This window comes from Canis lupus, chromosome 15 (genome assembly GCF_011100685.1).
Source record: "Canis lupus familiaris isolate Mischka breed German Shepherd chromosome 15, alternate assembly UU_Cfam_GSD_1.0, whole genome shotgun sequence".
Classification (NCBI taxonomy): Eukaryota; Metazoa; Chordata; class Mammalia; order Carnivora; family Canidae; genus Canis; species Canis lupus.
The window spans coordinates 35,192,182-35,209,757 of NC_049236.1; the positions used below are offsets into that span (position 1 = coordinate 35,192,182).

A 17,576-nucleotide genomic window follows, 5' to 3' on the forward strand; every position below is an offset into this window, starting at 1 on the left:
CTTAATGAAAAACAACTACATTTTTAATTCTCACCACCAGTCTCTCTTATCTGAAGTTTGTTCTCAAGTAGAATCCTTAGGAAAGGAACAATATTCCCTGAGTTCTTAAATGTTGAGAAGAGTTTGTCTATTTGTAACAGCTGTCAAGTAAAAGATCTAAATACTTTTACTGTTTTTACTATATATTAGTTTTATTGTATATAAAATTCTTGGTTCACATTTTCCTTCCTTCAATTAGGTTAATGTTATTCTATTTTCTTCTAGGGTAAATCATTGTTCTCAAAAAGTGTGATATTCTTTTTCCTTGCTGTTTTACCTAAATGCTCAAAGGAATTTTATCTTTAAAAGGCAATCATTTTATCAGAATATGTCTAAGTGTTATTGCTTTAGTATTATATTCTCAAGTATGCAGTATGTTCTTTTCACATGTAGTTTCAAATCTTTTTAACTTTGGGAAAATTTTCTTGAATTATAATTTTAGTAAGTATTCTATTCCCTTCCTCTAGTTTTTGTCTTCAGGAATTCATATTGTCTGTGTGTTGTATCTTCTTTTCCAATCTTCAGTATTTGTCATTTCCTCTTAAAATCTTTTTATTTCTTTCTTAAAAAAAAGATTTTATTTTTTAAAAGTAATCTCTACACCCGCCATGGGGCTCAAACTCAAAACCCCGAGATCAAGAGTCCCATGCTCTTACCCAGTGAGCCAGCTAGGTGCCCCTCTTAATTTTTGTTTTTGTTTTTAAGATTTTATTTAATTAGTTGAGAGAGAAAGAGAGAGAGAGTATAAGCACAAGTGGGGAAAGGGGCAGAGGCAGAGGGATAAGCAGACTACCTGCTGAGCAGGGAGCCCCATGAAGGACTCTATCTCAGGGCTCTGGGATCATGACCTGACCTGAAGGCAGACACTTAGCTGACTAAGTCACCCAGGCATGCTCCCCTCTTAATTTCTTTTTGACTTAAAAAAAACAAAAATCCTTCTCTCACATTCTATTTTTCTTAAGGGCATATCTATTGCATTCATTTGTTTTTAGTTTTTAATTTAATATTATTTTACTCCTAATTCTTTCCTAAGTTCTATCATCTCATTTAAAATTGTTCTAATGTATGTTATTCTTCCTTATCTTCTATCACTTTTGTATCTTTAAGCTGACTTTTATTTTAATTATTTATTTATTCATGAGAGACACAGAGACACAAGCAGAGGGAGAAGCAGGCTCCCTGTGGGAGCCCAGTGTGGGACTCGATCCCCAGACCCCAGGATCACGCCCCAGACCCTGGGATCACTGAGCGGAAGGTGGACACTCAGTCAATGAGCTGCCCAGGCGTCCTTTTGGCTGACTTTTAAATGGAAAGTTATAGTCTTGTTCTGTTCTGTGGGCACATCCTTCTGATGTGATTTCATTGTCTAAACAGATATTCTGTTCCGCATACCTGTTTTCTTAAAACAACTTTGTATGGAATCTTGATACTTTTTACTGCTTATTTTTATGTAAAATTAGTTTTCCTAAAAATTTAGAAAGAAGTTTCTCTTTTTTCTTTCTTTCTTCTTCTTTTTTTTAAATCTTTGCAGAACTCCCTCTTCTGGGGTTTTCATGAGGATTTAATAAAGATGGCAGCTTGCTTTCTGACATTTCCTGGCCCTCTTTCCTTCCTCCACTTATATCTGGGCTTTCCCCCCTTCACTACTGTTTACTTCCACAGTTTCTTCTCAAGGTAGAGTCCTATCCTGGAAAGGATCCCTGGCTGATTAGTTTTAAAAGTACATGGAGGCTAGACTATTCCAGCTCTTTCCACTTTTACCGTAAACCCGCTCCAATCTCCTGCTACTGGAGTTGGCAAAGCTCTTCCAGTTATGGCTGCTGTTCTCCAATTGGCCTTCCGTGCTTTGCAGTGAATGCGTGTTGACTGTTTTAAGGTTCTTCTGTTTTCTGTCAGATGCCCCATTGCAACCTTCTGCTCTCTTGTGTATAGATATTGATATTATCCAGGTCATTGTAGATTTGGGGGCATGGATCTCTAGTTACCTGCTTTTGTTGTAAATGTGTTTAGGGGTTTTTGTTTTAGCCATCTAGTTTCTCTGTGTATATCTAGAGACTCAAAAAGAATTCAGAAACTATGCTGCAGGGCAGCCCAGGTGGCTCAGTGGTTTAGCACCGTCTTCAGCCCAGGGCCTGATCCTGTAGACCTAGGATCAAGTCCCACGTCAGGCTCCCTGCATGAAGCCTGTTTCTCCCTCTGCCTGTGTCTCTGCCTCTCTCTCTGTGTGTCTCTCATGAATAAATAAATAAAATCTTAAAAAAAAAAAAAGAAAGAAAGAAACTCTGCTGCAGCTACCAACTTCCCAGCTCACTTTATTTTATTTTTACAACAACCATGTTGATCTGAGGAGAAAAGCAATGATATTTCTGTTTGCGGGGTGGAAGGATGTCTGGCTGCATTGTATTGGATGGCTGTGGCAGAATTAAATAGGTATGATCAGCTAGTATGCACTAGTAAAGCTACACCATTGTTAAAATATTTAAATACAGGGAGCACATGGCTGGCCCAGTCCATAGAACACACCACTGTTTTTTTTTTTTTTTCTTTTTAAGATTTAATTATTTAGAGAGAGAAAGAGAGTGCACATGAGGAAAGGGGCAGAGGGAGAAGGGGAGGGAGAGAAACAGACTCCCTGCTGAGTGTAGAGCACAAGGCAAGGCTAAATCTCGTGACCCTGAGATCATGACCTGAACCAAAATCAAGTATTGGACCCTTACCCAACCGAGCCACCCAGGTGCCCCAGAACATGTGACTATTGATTTCAGGGTCATAAGTTTTACCCCCATGTTGAGTGTGGAGCATACTTAAAAGAAAAAAAAAAAAGAAATATTCAAATGCTTCCATTTCAACTTACAAGTAGCCCTTGCCCTAACCCCTAGTGCCATTCCTTTGAGTGTCCCTTCTCTCTGGGCCCCTTGAGTGAAACAAGAACTAAAGAATTCATGTCTATCACAGGAGGGGTCCTTCAGGATCCTGTTCTAGCCCAAAGGCCGATTGGTCAGTGCCCATGCTGAACTATGGGTTAAATTGATTAAATATTGTCTCTGACTAGACTCCACTGATTCAGAGGCTGATGGTACACGGGAAGTGAGAGAGATCACAGTAGTGTGTGCCCTCCAAATGGACCTTAGCCTAATAGTTCAACCGATGCTTCTTCAGCGCTCCCTGTGTGCTGGGCACTAGGCTAAGCTAAAGGGGAAGGAAGACAACAACGCTAAGTTCTTGCCACCGAGGAGCCTACAATGTAGTGCTCCGTCTCTGGGGCCACTTAGCCACTGGGAGGATGCCAATTTGCCATATTAGGTTATAGAGCTCAGTCCCTGAGTGGAAATGAGAGGAGAGAGAAAAATGCCTACCTAATGACAAAGCTCTTACTTAAACCATCACCTTAACAAGCTCGAATCTCTCTACCTTTGGCACAGGGACTGCCGTACAAGGCCTGGCAGCTAATTAAAACATGTGGTAAATAAGTCAGGCAAGGAACACTCTGTCCTTGTACACAATGAATCAAGCAGTCTCCTTAGACACAAAAGGCTGTATGCTTATCTATGGAGTGAATCAATTATTTAACAATTCAAGTTCTGTGTCCTAATTGGACTGGCAGTAGTTTCTTGGAGTATGGAGGAAAGAGATCTGGAAGGAAAGCAGGCTAGAAACATAGTGTTTGTCTAAATAATAACAACAGCATTTCTTAAAGACTTTTCTACACTCGGGAATGCAATGCAATTGAGGAGATGCTTGAATTTTTGTTTGCCCAGTTACTGGGAAGCACGAACCTCTTGGAGGAAAAAAAAAAATCAAATAGGACTAACTCTCAGGATCAGAGCCCAGAAAGCATCAGAAAGGAAAAGAAATCCTTTACACCTTCATTCCCCACCCCCAAGTCAATAAATCCCAATTGATCACATGTACTATGCAAATAGGTATTAGCACCTACTACGTGTCCAGTGGAGTCACTACTGTTACCAAATTCTACCTTACCCATCAGGGAAATCAATATGCAGAAATCTTTTGTGTGGAGCTCAGCTTTGCCTCTGTAGAAAAGTTAAAGAGATCCAATAGTTCCCAGAGCAGAGGTAATACTTAAACAGGAACCAAACATATATTGTAAGTAAGACATTATTGTTTATACCTTCAGATGGGACTTCTGAGAGAATGAACACAGTCATAGCGGCTTGATTATTTGTAGGACTTGATGATGCATTTGGGAACCCCCTACCTCGGAGCCTGTTTCTGAAGCAGAAGAATCAGTCCCTATAAATTATCACAGGACAAAAATGAGAATGTTACATTGGCAGCTGCTACTATTAACTTCTAGTAGTATAGTGTTTTGCAACATGGTAAGAGGACACATAAAAAATCTTGGTGGGGAGGCAGGGGGAAATAAAAGGAGGGAAATAAAATTTTCAAATTACATATCCCTCTTTGTAAGAGATTTTTATTTGGAAGTGGTTTAAAGCATAGGCCTTGGAGTCAGACTGCCTAAGTTCAAATTCCGGATAAATTATGTAGCTACTTTATGACTCACTTTGTGCATCTGTAAAATGGGAATGATGGCATTTGTGGTATCCATTCATCTCTTTTGAAGATTAAATGAGTTAACATATTTAATCTTAGAAAGCACTCAGAAAAATGCCTCTTTCCCAGGAACCATTCTATTGCTGCCTTTGTTGACCTAAGTCAACCATCCTAGAAAATGCCCCAAGCCTCAGATCATGATAGAATCAAGAGGGGAAAGGAATTTTGGAGGCTCTCTGGCCTTATCCACTTTGGAATCCTCTCTCTGAAATCTTGGTCAACTCATCTGGCCCCAACTTGAACATACCTTAATGACAGGGTTTCCACCCTACTGAAACACCTGTTTCATCTCTGGGCATTGTAAAGGTCTCGCTTGCATTGAACAAGAAGGAGTCTATTACCCTGTTTCTTCTGGCTGTTGCTCTGTCTCCTGGAATCAGAGATAACAAGATTATTAATATCTCTTTAAGCAATAAAGGACAGCTAATGATATACAATTAAGCTTGTGGACTCTGGAGACAGACTACATGGGTTGAGCCTCAGTTTCCCTGTTTACTGGTTGTATGATCTTGGGTAACTCAATCTTTCCATGCTGCAGATTCCTTATTTGCAAAATGGGCATACCAGTACTACCAGTCCCATAGGGTTGGTGTGAGGATTGAATGAGATGATCTCTTTAGCAAGCCCTGTACACAAGGCTCAATGAATGTCATCAAGAACTGATTCTGTTGATAACTGTCTTGGGAATTTACTTCTTCAGGCTAAACATCCCTATTTCCTTGGTTTGTTCCTGACACAATTCCCAGTATCCTTCAGCCCTGTCCCCTGGCTTAGCTCTGGTAGCCTCTATTCCTCTTTAACTACATCCCCAATATAGAATACAGGACTCTGGTGGGTTCTGGCTCAGAACCAGGCTAGACCATCCTCTCCCTTGATTGATCATTTATTCATCCACTGATTCATTCACACATGATTTTAGGATCTTTATTTTTATAAATAGCTCTCAAGGGAGAACTGGCATTCTTTTTAGTGCACACATGACACTCTTACTCACCCTGAACTCAAACAATAGACTAGACCAGGGGTCAGCAAACTTTCATGTAAAAGAGCCAGATGGTAAATATTGTTGACTTTGTAATCTATACAATCTCTGTTGCAACTACTCAATTCTGCTGTTGTAGCATGAAAGCAGCCATAGACAATATGTAAAACTTTATTTACAGAAACAGGCAACTAGCTGAATTTGGCTAATGAGCCATAGTTTGCCAACTTCTGAACTAAAACATGTAATATAAATAAGTCTTTTTCACCGTATGATCCAGCAGTTCCATTTTTGGTTATTCATCCAAAGAAAATAAAATCTCTATCTTGAACAGATACCTGCACCCCCATATTCATTGCAGCATTAGTTATAATACCCAAGACATAAAAACAACCGAGGTGTCCATTAATGGATGAATATATAAAAAGAATGTGTTTTATTTGTATATATAAAATGGAAAATTTTCAGCCATAAAAAAGAAAGACATCTTGCTATTTGTGACAACTTGGACAGACCTTGAGAGCATTACACTAAGTAAAATAAGCCAGAGAAAGACAAATAGTGTGTGGTCTCATTTATATGTGGAATCAAAAACAAAACAAAACTTCACAGGTATAGATAACACACTGGTGGTTGCCAGAGGTGGGGGTAGGAGTTGGAAAAATGGGTAAAAGAAGTCAAAAGGTACACATTCTAGTTATAGGCTAAATAAGGCCTGGGGAAAAAACATATAGTAAGATGACTATAGTTAACAATACTGTATTGTATATTTGAAAATTATTAAGGGTAGATCTTAAAAGTTCTCATCACAAGAAAAAAAAATTTGTAACTGTCTAGTAACAGATGTTACCTAAACTTGCTATGTCTGTGTGTACATATATATACACACATAGCTCATTAAGTTGTACACCTAAAACCAATACAAAGTTATATGTCAATAGCTCAATAAAAAAAAATTTTTTTTTTAATTTCCTCACCTCTCACCCTCTGCTCAGCTTGTTTTTGTTGTTTTGTTTTGTCTTTTAACACAAGTGTAAGGTTTTCCATTTACCTCTGTTCAGCTTTATTTTGTTGGACTTGGCCCATCCTGTACCCTGCCAAGATCTGTCTGAACACTGATTTTGCCACTGTCTAAAGTAATCCCTATATTTTCTTAACTTTGTGCCATCTGCCGATAATAAATGAGCCCTTTATATATATCCATCCAAAGAATTGATTAAAGGATTGAACTGGAAAGATCTGAGGACAGGGCTTTAAAGCATGCAATAAGCAATCTCCCTTCTTGTTAACTCTGCATATATTCTTCAGAATTCAGCCCAGTACCACCTTCAGGAAGCTATCCTGACAACTCCTCCATCTCTTCCCAAGCCTCCCTGCCCAGACTGGGGAGGATGCCTATATTAAATCTGGGTTCTCCAGACAAAAAAAACTAATAGGATATCTATCTATCTATCTATCTATCTATCTATCTATCTATCTATCTATCATCTATCTACCTACCTACCTACCTACCTAATTTATCTATCTACCTGTCTAAAGAGATTTACTATAGGAATTGGCTCACGTGATTATAGAGGCTCATAAATCTAAGATCTGCAGCCAACAAACTCCAGATGCAGGAAGTTAAACAAACACACTCCAGTTTGAGTCCAAAGGCCTGACAATCAGGACAGCAGATGATGAAAGTTCCAGTCCAAGTCTAAGTCCAAAGGTAAGAGGGGACTGATGTTCCAGCTCAAAGACAATCAGGCACAGAGAGAATTCTCCTCAGCCTTTTCTTCTAGTCAGGCTTCAACAGATTGGATGAAGGCCTCATAGTGGGAGGGCCATCTGCTATACTCAGTCTACAGATTCAAATGGTAATCTTATCATTTGATACCCTCACAGACAACCTAGAATAATATTTAACCAAACATTTGGCACCCTGTGGCCCAGTCAAGTTGAGATATACAAGTAACCATCATGATGCCCTTTGAATCTGGCCTGTTAATACCCTACACATACCTCTACCACAGCACACTCACTGCTCTGTAATCATGTTTCCCCAACCAGACTACATGTTCCATCCCAGGGCCTGGCACGGATCAGAGCTCAATGAATGTTGGCAGGATGGATGGATGGATGTGTGGCTTTGAAAATAGATCTTCCTAGTTTTTTTCCCTTTATCAAAAAATCATTTCCCTCTTACGATCTTCTTTTGTAAACCAGCTAGATTACTAGAATTTGATAAATAAATGGAGAAAAATGATATAATTGAGAAATACAGCTCAATATACCATTACTTATAGGGGTTCCTGGAAGGAGATATTTTAAGAAGGGGGTCTATGTCCTTATTGTAAAGGTCTGAGTAATATGGCAATTTCAGGCACAATGGAAAAGAGATTTTGGAAAAAGAATGCAAATATTTGTCATTCTCCTCAAACCATACCATGTTGTCTTCCTTATTATGCCTTTGTATATGTATAGGAAAAGTCTGAACACAGGTTCTTTGAAGAATATACCTTAATGTTTATAGGTTATAAATAATATTAATAAATACCATCTGTGGCCCACAGAGTTCTTTCAGCTTTGGCTCATGAGAGTCTCTAATTAAATGACTCACATCCTCACCTTTGAAACCATTATTACTTTGTTCAATTACCAGAAAAATGCTATCTCAAAATCTAGTCTCATTCTGAATATAAACAACAATAAAGATAGAGTTGCTATTATGTTGTTGTCATCAATAATAAATTATTGAGGGATCCCTGGGTGGCGCAGCGGTTTGGCGCCTGCCTTTGGCCCAGGGCGCGATCCTGGAGACCCCGGATCGAATCCCACATCAGGCTCCCGGTGCATGGAGCCTGCTTCTCCCTCTGCCTATGTCTCTGCCTCTCTCTCTCTCTCTCTGTGACTATCATAAATAAATAAAAATTAAAAAAAAATTTAAAAAAAAAATAATAATAAATTATTGAGAATTATTGACTATCTCATTCATACTAGTTTTAGGGTAAACCAGTCCTTTACCCTGAAATATTCAGAGTGACGTGATTCCCCTTTGGTTAGAAATTTGATAGTTTCCTTTGTCACTAATAGTTGAGACCTGAGAAAATCCTAAGATAAATCCTAAAACCTGGAATCTATTTCCCCAACATAGCTCACTCAGCTCCTTTAAATCATTAATTTATTTTTTTTTAATTTTTTTAAAAAATTATTTATGATAGTCACAGAGAGAGAGAGAGAGAGAGAGAGGTGGAGACATAGGCAGAGGGAGAAGCAGGCTCCATGCACCAGGAGCCCGATGTGGGATTCGATCCCGGGTCTCCAGGATCGCGCCCTGAGCCAAAGGCAGGCGCTAAACCGCTGCGCCACCCAGGGATCCCAGCTCCTTTAAATCAGAGAAGGGGGCACCTGGGTGACTCAGTGGTTGAGCATCTGCCTTTGGCTCAGGGCATGATCCCAAGGTCCTGGGACTGAGTCCCTCATGAGGCTCCCCACTGGAAGCCTGCTTCTCCCTCTGCTTGTGTCTCTGCCTCTCTCTGTCTCTCATGAATAAATAAAATCATTAAATCAATCAGTCAATCAGAGCAAGGGTTACAAATTGGTGGCTCCAGGGCCAAATCCAGCTAGCAGACATGTACTATGTTATCTTCTTTTCTCTCCCCCTTCCTCCTACCCTCCCTCCCTCCCTTTCCTTTTCTTTTTGTTGTAAGATTTGACTTTCTTTTAGCAGATCACACACTTCTCCCATTTCACCATGGTTTCCTCCATTCCCATGGCCCCACACCAGTTAGCTTTATACATTTAAATTACCTTCCCAGCTTCTGCAGACATTTGAGTTTTACATCCCTGCATTTGGGACATTCAGCAATTTACAAAAGGGAGGGATAATTATAATGGTGATGAGACTTGAGAGCATTTACTCTGGACAGGCACTGTGGTATATGCACGTTCCATAAATCTACCACTCTTGAGGCTAAGAAAGATTAACCAGCTCAGAGCCCCAGGGCTGACAAACACCCTGGTACCCAGGCAGCCCTGGCCAGAGCAAGCCACCACAACACTCCATGAAAAGGGAAACCATTCTGAAGCAGTCATAGCTGGTCCTGTTTGTTCTTAAAATGTTAGGGAAATAATTACAGAGGCTTTATGGAAGCAGCAAATGGAAGTGCCTCACTTTGCCATATTGATTTGTAGACCTTAAAAAGTAAAATGGCTAGTTATTTTGCCAGCGAAATGGGTTTATTCAGGGTTAGCAAAGGAATTGCCCTTCAGGACACGCAAGCTATAGCAAAAGCTGTAGGCAGGTGCAACAAGAAAAGGAGAGGAACATCCGCTTATAGACAAAAAGGAGGAAGTTGGGAGGGGTTCTTTTGAGTGAAAGTCCATTGGAGGTAGGCAAGGGTTTGGAGTGGTGGTGGTTTCTCACTGACTGAGTTGCTGGGCAAGGAAGGGATTCCGCACCCCACTCAAACCCGCTGGGGTGTGAAAGTGTATCAGCTTGCAAGGTGAGTCACTTTCTGTTGAGCTCTGTATCAACAATGTTTCCTGCTGGGGTTTGGGATTGGTATCCAACTGGTAGTATGTAAAAGCTTTCCTTTTATTAATCATCATATTATTTATTTTATTATTTTTTAAAAGATTTTATTTACTTATTCATAAGAGACACACAGAGAGAGGCAGAGACACAGGCAGAGGGAGAAGCAGGCTCCATGCAGGGAGCCCGCTGTGGGACTCTATCCCCAGACCCAGGATCATGCCCTGAGCCAAAAGCAGACGCTCAACCACTGAGCCACCCAGGCGTACCAATTATCACATTATTTTGAATTAAAACTATTTGAGAGCCAGGGCGAGAAGAACATTCTGAACCTCCCGTGTCCCCATGAAAGCAGGAGATAGATCTCCCATGTGAAAGTTGTACCAGGAAAGTAGAAGATAACCTTATCGCCAAAAATACAGAATTTAGGGCTGTAGAAGGCTATATAAACAAAACTTGTTATTTCTTCACCAATTTACTATCCCAAGCCCAAGCCCCTTTGTCTTGCTAACTCTTTACAAATTTACTGTTTGTCTGTCTAAAAACTATAAAAACTGCCTGTTTCCGTCACTTCTTCGAGTCTCATAATTTTATGGGGTTCTTTTATGTATAAAATTAAATTTGTTTTTCTCCTGTTAATTCATCTTACGTCAATTTAATTATTTGGCCAGCCAAAGAACCTAGAAGAGAAGGAAAAAAATTCCTGCACCTACAAAACTGTGACTGGGTCTGAAATCCAAAACCCAGAAAAAAAAAGAATGAACAAGACAAGACCCTGAACAAAACTATAAATTTTGCCCTAGATTTCAGGAAGAAAATCCTAAAACATGAAAATGCGAGTTATTCTGAAGCCACTTTTAAAGTAACTGATCGTGTGTGTGTGCTAGATTTTTTTTTTTTTTTTTTTTTTTTTTTTTTTATGATAGCCACACAGAGAGAGAGAGGGAGGCAGAGACACAGGCAGAGGGAGAAGCAGGCTCCACGCACTGGAAGCCCAACGTGGGATTCGATCCCGGGTCTCCAGGATCGCGCCCTGGGCCAAAGGCAGGCGCTAAACCGCTGCGCCACCCAGGGATCCCTGTGCTAGATTTTATTTTGTTAAATAATGCTTTTGTTACACCATATCCCGAGTGTAAAACTTTATTTCTTGGAGGACAGGGCAGACGGAACAGCAGAGCTGATGATTATTAGCAGCAGTATCTTCAGAGGAAGGGCCAGCAGGAAACTGCCTCTTAAAAATTGAGGCTAATCAACCCTCTGTGCCACTCTCCCGTATGTTCCCAACAGGGATCAAAGGAAGCTCAGACAGGAATGGTCCTTCAAACCACTGGGCTTGCCGTGTCTCTAGGAAGGCCACCTTTCCTGGATTCTCGTGTTTCTCAGAGCCACGCAGAGATGCTGAAGCACCGTCCCTGCTCTCCTGGGGCTTAGAAGCTAGAGGCCATGTAACTTCTCTCCTTACCTAGCATTTCGAATATTTCTATCATTTGCAAGCAAGAGATGTTTTCCAGAACCCTGAAGTTTTCGTAAAACAGAGGTAAACTGTATCTTCTCAAATTATCTAGATCCCAGGATGCGATGGCCAGAATTGTGTGCCCTCCAAATGTATACGTTGAAGCCCAAACCCCCCACGTGATATCAGGCCTGTGAGGGGGATGCAATGAGGGCCTAAGGGTTGAGCCCTGATCCAATAGAAATGGTGCCCTTACAAGAAGAAGAGACTGCACGTGCTGAGGAAAGGCCCTGGGGTCACACAGCAAGAAGGCAGCCACCCCGGGGCCAGGAGGAGGCCTGTCACCAGAACTCAACCATGCTGCTCCCCGATCTCAGACGTCCAGCCTCCAGAACTCCCAGAGAGAAACTTCTGTTGTTTATAGGCTCCCTGGTCCGTAGTGTTTTGTTATGGCAGTCCTAGCACATGTGGCCATATGTCATGTTGAGAGTAATTAGAGGCACGAAAGGATCAATACGAAGGTGGTATCCCTCAGATTCTCCCCGTCAGTTCAGGCCTGGTGGGCACCCGATATTTTGTGGGTTCTGCCTCCCTGACTTCCTTTGGGGAAGGAATTTTCTGTAGTTGAGCTGTATAGTTCATGCAGAATCATCAGTCACAATGTGCTGCCCTGCACTGACCACGGGCTCACCCAGCATCATACGCTATCACCCAGACCAGGGTGACCATAACTGGTATCCCGGCAGACACACTCCACCCACAGGACTCATCAGAGCCCTTCTCTACAGGCATCTGCAGTGCATACCATGTATACTTAATATTCACCAAGAGAACTTGCTTTTTTCTGCTAGTCTTGCTGAGCTGGGATCCTAAAAGCCTGGCTGAGTGTAGGAAAGCCGCCTGTAAGACAGAATGAAGCTCCTACACAGAGGAGAGCAAGGAAGAGAGCAAGTGAGTGTTATTTCAACGCCCGACTCCAGCCATGAGTCACGCCTATGCCAGCCTGCAGCTGGAGGAGCCAGTACATTTCTTCTCATTAAGCGTAAGCTAGCTTGAGTTTGATTTCTGTCATGTGCACCCAAGAATCTTGACTTCTACAAGAGGCTCACAAGTTCCTCTATGTCCTTTCTTGACCGGATTTGGCCGGAACCCAGCCTCAGGGCTGTTTTCATCCTCCAAAATGGACATGGCTAATCCTTTTCTCTTCAGACCACAGGAAGGGCAGGGCTTGTTACACCCAAACTTCCCATGACCCCTACATATGCTTTCCCTGCTCACTCCTCCAGATTTTCTCAGCTAACACACCCTCAGTTTTCTTATTTTCAAAATGGGAAGAATTGCTGTGAAATCATTTCATAAAGTACTAAGCACGCCGTTTAGCAGTAGCAGGTGCTTGGCAATATTAGCTCCTATCATGGAAAATTCTCCACTTGGTGCCTGAAAAAGGCTTCCATGTAAAAATCTTTTCCTTTTTCTCAGGAAAAGCAGAAGCAATGAATAGATGGAGATCAACATCTATTGTTTTTGCAAGAAGCTCTTAGTCCCCTCCTAGAGAAAGGTCGCCTATCTGCAACAAGGGAGGAGAACATATGTTCATGAATCCTCTGCTTAAAACCACACTTTGTTGAGAAATTATTCTTGCCTACCTTTCTTGTTTCAAGAACGGGAAGAAACAGTTTCTTCAGTGTCCAGTAAGGAGTGCTGAAATGGAGTGTCACCTTGGGAGCTCAGGTCCTGCTCCCAGGAAGATAATAAAGACGGTTAGCAAGGCTTCCTTCCCTGACACAGTCACTTGGCTGGGTCCTGAGCCACATGTCTGCTGTCCCCCCCCCCACACACACACACCAAATAGGAGATCCTACCCTGGAGTGAGGATGGCTCATAAAACTGCAGAAGCCAGCATTTGGGCTGAAGACGGGAGCAAGGGGGCTCTTACCTGGACAGTGTGTCTGGTATGATAAGGGATAAGGGAGATGCAAACCCTTCCTGAAGGGTCTGTGCCTCCGGGGATCCTGCAATTTACATCATTTGTGATCAAAAAGAGTTTTGGTACTGCCACAAAGAGGAGAAGCTTCTGTCATCCGCTTTGTCTTGCTGAGCAACCAACCCGAGCAAGGCAGTGATCACCCCGGCTGGGCACACCACTCACTAAACCATTGCACAGACAGGTGAGTCTCAGACCTGGCCTTCTTTGGGGCCTTCCCTGCCATATGAGGGATCTAAGTCACACTGCGGCCCAGGGAAAAACCTCTGTCACCCCTAAAGGTAACATCATCCCATGTCAGCCTGGCGTGGGGGACTTTCACTGCCCCTGCCTTCCAGCCCCACCAGCTATGGCAAACCAGCCCCGGATGTCTCACACCTTGTACACACATTTATCCCATTCTGTCCCCATTCTGTGAAGTGGGTACCCATCCCCATTATAGAGTGGGAGAAACTGAGCCTCAGAGGTATGAAATAACCAGTTGACAAGTGGTAGAGCTTTTGCAGGTCTGTCTGACTATAACTCCCACATTCCTCTGCCCGCAGGACAAAGTTTCCACTTGTGCATGTATGTATGAATTATTATATTTTTAAATTATTCTTTTTTTTTAAGTAGGCTCCATGTCCAACATGGGGCTTGAACTCACCACCCCGAGATCCCGGGTCACATGTCCTGCCCACTGAACCAGCCAGGCGCCCTGAAAATTTCCACATATTTCAGATGTGTGTTCCTACGGACTGGGAAGAGGGGAAGGGGCCAACACTCTGACTCTCGGTATGGGCTTCATCTCTCTCACTCTCAGACAGAAAGGGGCCTATCAGTGTCATTCAGAATGTCTGCTCTCCCAGGAGAGGAGAGGCTGTCCATTGCCCTGGCTTCCTCAGTTAATCTTACGAGTCCCTGGCACGTGATTCCTCAGGCACCGTAAGCTGCCGTCATCCTGTCTGTGCACCCACTGAACGGCTGGACTTCCTTGTGCAAGGCCCTGCTGTCTTCAGAGGGCCCTGCGGCCTTTACTATCCCCCTCGGATAGCCTAGCCAGGGCCCCAGCAAACGGTCCAGCTCCAGGGGCAGAGGCCTCCTCTGGTTTCCTCACGTGAAGACCAGTTAGAAACCTGCCATCCCCCACTCTGCCTGCTGCTCCATGCAAAGGATACTCAAATGCACATGTCCACGTCATGCTTCTCGAGCAACCCCTGGTTGACAAGTTTTGAAGTGTTTTCAAACAGTCATCACCTGATTTCCATCCTGCAGCTGGAATATAAGCCTGGAAGGACAGAGAGTTGGGGTGAGATGTGTTGTCCTGTGACAACTGTGCGGGTTTCGGTGATTTCAGGGATTGGTGGCAGGATGGGTATAAAGGCTTGAGTGTTTGCTTCTTACTGGTTGAAGGCCCTGCTCACACCATGTCAAGTCTCATTAATCAGTAACTGGAGACAGCTGTCTATGAGGGGTTTTTTTTTTACAGTGTTTTAATGTCATTTTATTTTCCTAAAATGTCAGTAAACGGCCAAGGAAATTTCCCTCCATAGTGCTTGGAGGTTGTTTTGAACTGAAATAACCATCACCATGGTCGGCTGAGCAGTAAATGAAAAATAGCGTTATATGTCAAATTAATATTTTAGGGAAGAAATTGTGCAGGTTCACTGGCAGGATCTCAAGCCTTGGCCACAAAGCCCCGCTGTGACGACCGAAAGGCCAGAGCCAGCTGTGGCCATCAGTTAGGGAGCTGAAGTCAGGTGGAGAGAAAGAATAATGGTGAAGGGGTCTCTATTTATCAACTGTGGCAGACTGGCAGGACAAGAGAAGGCAGGAGCGATGACATTTTTAAATGGATTCATTTTGAAAGGACTGCTGGGTGAAAAAGCAGCCCTTATTCGAAACCACAGCCAAAGCCTTAAGAAAAAAACCAAGATATTGTGGAAGAATGAAGAGAGATAAGGCAACTCGACAAAAGCAGTTTATAAAACCGAATGTACAATATTGCCCAATTTTTAAGAAGCTTATAAAGAAAAAGAGCACATGTATGAGTGAGAAGCAGGATTCTGTTGCCTGGTTTTGCAATAGAATGTTCTGGATTTTTTTTTTTTTTTTTAATACAGGGACCTTGCCCCTAATGGTTCTGATTAGATTTGGTTTGGGGCCCAGGTATCTATATTTTTAAATCATCCCTGTTGGTTCTGATGCACTGTCAACATTGAGACCACTCATATATACAGAGAGAGAGAGAGAGAGAGAGAGAAGATCAGAGATAGCTTTATGAAGTATTTCTCATTTAATTCTTTCCCTGTGGTTTTTCTACACTTTTACATATTGTTCTATGACCATGCACTCCATCTACCACCAGAAAAGGTTATTAATAAAAATTATAACTGAACTGGTTAGGAAAAATTGTCCTAGGCAACAATAATACTAATGACTAACATTTATTAAGCTCTTCCTGGGAGCCAGACATGGTTTTATTAATGTCATTTAGTCCTGATAATAACTCCGTGACAGAGGCACTCATATTTCAGGCATTTTACAGGGGAAGAAGGCAGAGGTCCTAGAGGTTCTGTTTTGTTTTTTTTTTTAAGATGTTATTTATTTATTCATGAGAGACACAGAAAGATGGGGCAGACATAGGCAGACATAGGCAGAGGGAGAAGCAGGGTACCTGCAGCGAGCCCAACGTGGGACTCGATCTAGGACTCTGGGATCATGTCCTGAGCCACCCAAGCATCCCAGTCCTTAGAGGTTCTAACACAGACAACCAGAGGGTGACAGACACAGTAGGAATCCAGAGACTGTTACTTGAGAGCCTGGGGCTTTCCCCCCACACGGGCTTCTTTGTTCCCGTGGGAAGAAGTCCTATGGGTCCAGACACTCACCTGCACCCAGGGCTCTCCTCCACCACACCATCGCCAGCCGTCCAGATCCCAGGCCTCACCTGTGCCTGCCGTGAGCCGCCCAGGAGCCAGAGCTGCGGGGCATTTCCACTCTGCCTCCCTCCAGAGAGGCAGAGCTTGCTAGCAGTCTGAAAGGAAGAATTTTGTCACCATGCAAGCGAGAGAGATTGAACACCACGGGATACTGGCTAGCTATTAAGGCATGTTGCAAGAATCCTTTGAAACAATCCTTAATTGTTTTTTTACTGGAGAAGAGAATGGAGTTCTGTGAAGTGCTCCAGGCCATTACACATGAGGCAAAGGATATGAAATTCTCCGGGGTTTTCCCCTGGGGCGAGGACAGAATCAGATTACGTCCCCATTTCACAGATAGTGGTGGCAAGGGATTGCCTGAAAGAGAAAAGAATTAGGGATTTCCTGAAAGAGAAAAGAATAAGTTGACCCCTCCAGCCAGAAACAAGTCTTTGCCTGTCCAAAAGTGGTCTGTGGATTTTTTTTTTTTCAGATATTTTAGTTATTTATTTGAGAGAGATCGGGAGAGCAAGAGAGAGAAGTAGCCTCCTCGCTGAGCAGGGAGCCCGGGGCTTGATCCCATGACCCCAAGATCACAACCCGAGCTGAATGCAGACACTCAACCGACTGAGCCACCCAGGTGCCCCTGGTTCATGGATTTCAAACCTCTTAAAAAATCGGCAGGTATATAAATTCATTGTCTTTATGGCAAGGCTGCCAGATAAAATACAGCATGCCCAGTTAGTTTTGAATTTCAGATAACAAATAATTTTTGGTGAAAGATGTCCCCAGTACTGCATAGAACATAATGATACTAAAAAATTATTCATTGTTTATCTGAAAGTCAAATTTAACTGGGAGGCCTGCATTTTCATTTGCTGAACATGGCAGCTCAATTTCATGGGAAACGATTTTATTTTCTCCTTGGAGATCACTTTCCCTTCTGAGTATCATCGGCTCAATGATTTGAAGAAGTATAAACCAGAAAATTAATCCCAGCCCCTCCTTTTGTGCCAAACACTCAGAGAGCCCGTCCTTTGGTAGCCAGTAAGTATTACATATTCCAAACACACACACACACACACACACACACACACACACACACACAAGCACACTGTATGCAC

At 42.5% G+C, this 17,576-nt stretch overlaps 1 long non-coding RNA gene across 1 annotated transcript in view; it reads right to left on the minus strand.

Annotated features, from left to right (window-relative positions):
• Window positions 1-16,591: 16,591 nt before the first annotated feature.
• The window catches only part of LOC119877035, a 41,215-nt gene continuing 40,230 nt past the window's right edge, over window positions 16,592-17,576 (minus strand). The window contains exon 4 of the long non-coding RNA XR_005370559.1: window positions 16,592-16,830. This is a non-coding gene — a long non-coding RNA (uncharacterized LOC119877035). The remainder of the gene's footprint in view (window positions 16,831-17,576) is intronic.